Source organism: Eptatretus burgeri, chromosome 3, assembly GCF_056783735.1.
Source record: "Eptatretus burgeri isolate ZD-2024b chromosome 3, Ebu_testis_v1, whole genome shotgun sequence".
Lineage (NCBI taxonomy): Eukaryota > Metazoa > Chordata > Myxini > Myxiniformes > Myxinidae > Eptatretus > Eptatretus burgeri.
The window spans coordinates 112,415,834-112,418,333 of NC_140963.1; positions in this window are offsets into that span (position 1 = coordinate 112,415,834).

A 2,500-nucleotide genomic window follows, 5' to 3' on the forward strand; every position below is an offset into this window, starting at 1 on the left:
GAGATTAGTGACTGTAAGGTTGTGGCAGGGGAGAGTGTAGCTCGACAGCATCGATTGGTGGTCTGTAGGATGACTTTAGAGGTGAGGTTGAGGAAGAGAGTGAGGGCTGAACCAAGGACCAGATGGTGGAAGCTGAAGGAGGAAGACTGTTGCGTGAAATTTAGGGAGGAGGTGAGACAGGCGTTGGATGGTGGTAAAGATGGGTGGGATGATTGGGCAACGACAGCAGAAGTTGTGAGGGAGATAGCTAGGAAGGTACTTGGTGTGACATCTGGACAGAGGAAGGAAGATAAGGAGACTTGGTGGTGGAATAAGGAAGTACAGGAAAGTATAAGGAAAAAGGGGTTGGCGAAAAAGAAGTGGGATAGTCAGAGAGATGAAGAAAGTCGGCAGGAGTACAAGGAGTGGCGTCGAAAAGCAAAAAGAGAGGTGGCTCAGGCCAAGGAAAAGGCATATGACGAGTTGTATGAGAAGTTGGATACAAAAGAAGGGGAAAAGGATTTATACCGATTGGCAAGACAGAGGGACCGAGCTGGGAAGGATGTGCTGCAGGTTAGGGTGATAAAGGACGCAAATGGGAATGTGCTGACGAGCGAGGAGAGTGTGTTGAGAAGGTGGATGGAGTACTTTGAGGAGCTGATGAATGAAGAAAATGAGAGAGAGAGAAGGTTGGAAGAGGTGGAGATAGTGAATCTGGAAGTGGGGTGGATCAGTAAGGATGAAGTGAGGACTGCTATGAAGAAAATGAAAAGTGGAAAGGCGGTTGGCCCAGATGGTATACCAGTGGAGGCATGGAAGTGCTTAGGAGAGATGGCAGTGGGGTTGTTAACCAGATTGTTTAATAAAGTCTTGGAAAGTGAGAGGATGCCGGAGGAGTGGAGATTAAGTGTGCTGGTTCTGATTTTCAAGAATAAGGGTGATGTGCAGAGCTGTGGAAATTACAGAGGGATAAAGTTGTTAAGCCACACCATGAAGTTGTGGGAAAGAGTAGTGGAAGCTCGGTTGAGAGGAGAGGTGATTATCTGTGAGCAGCAATATGGGTTTATGCCAGGAAAGAGCACCACTGATGCGATGTTTGCTTTGAGAATGTTGATGGAGAAGTATAGGGAAGGCCAGAAAGAGTTACATTGTGTGTTTGTGGATTTAGAGAAAGCTTATGATAGGGTGCCAAGAGAGGAGTTGTGGTATTGTATGAGGAAGTCGGGAGTGTTGGAGAAGTATGTGAGGATCGTGCAGGATATGTATGAGGACAGTGTGACAGCGGTGAGGTGTGCGGTAGGAATAACGGACCGGTTTAAGGTTAAAGTGGGATTGCACCAAGGATCGACTCTGAGCCCTTTCCTGTTTGCAATGGTGATGGACGGGTTGACGGACGAGATCAGACTGGAGTCTCCATGGACCATGATGTTCGCGGATGACATCATGATCTGTAGGGAGAGTAGGGAGCAGGCTGAATCGAGCCTTGAGAGGTGGAGGTACGCACTGGAGAGAAGGGGAATGTTAGTCAGTAGGAGTAAGACAGAGTACATGTGCGTAAATGAGAGGGAGGGTGGTGGTATGGTGCAGTTGCAAGGAGTTGAGGTGGGGAAGGTGGATTGGTTTAAATACTTGGGATCAACTGTCCAAAGTAACGGAGAGTGTGGGAGAGAAGTGAAAAAGAGAGTGCAGGCAGGATGGAGTGGGTGGAGAAGAGTTGCAGGAGTGATTTGTGACAGAAGGGTAGCTGCAAGAGTGAAGGGGAAAGTATACAAGACGGTAGTGAGACCAGCTATGTTGTATGGTTTGGAGGCGGTGGCGCTAACAAAAGACAGGAAGCAGAGCTGGAGGTGGCAGAGTTAAAGATGCTGCGATTCTCGTTGGGAGTGACGAGGATGGATAGGATAAGAAATGAGTGTATTAGAGGGACAGCGCAGGTAGGACGGTTTGGAAACAAAGTGAGAGAGGCGAGATTGAGATGGTTTGGACATGTGCACAGGAGGGAAACGGAGTATATCGGGAGAAGGATGTTGAAGATGGAGCCGCCAGGCAGGAGGAGAAGAGGAAGGCCAAAGAAGAGGTTCATGGATGCGGTGAGGGCGGACATGCGGGTGGTTGGAGTGTCAATGGAAGATGTGGAGGATAGAGCGAAATGGAGACAGTTGGTCCGCTGTGGCGACCCCTAACAGGAGCAAGCCGAAAGAGGAAGAAGAAGATATATATATACATATATATATATATACATATATATATATATATACATATATATATATATATATACATATATATATATATATATACACATATATACATATACACACATATATATATATATATATATATATATATATATATATATATATATATATATATATATATACACACATATATATATACATATACACACATATATATACATATACACACATATATATACATATACACACATATATATATATATATATATATACACACATATATATATATATATATATATATACACACATATATATATATACATATA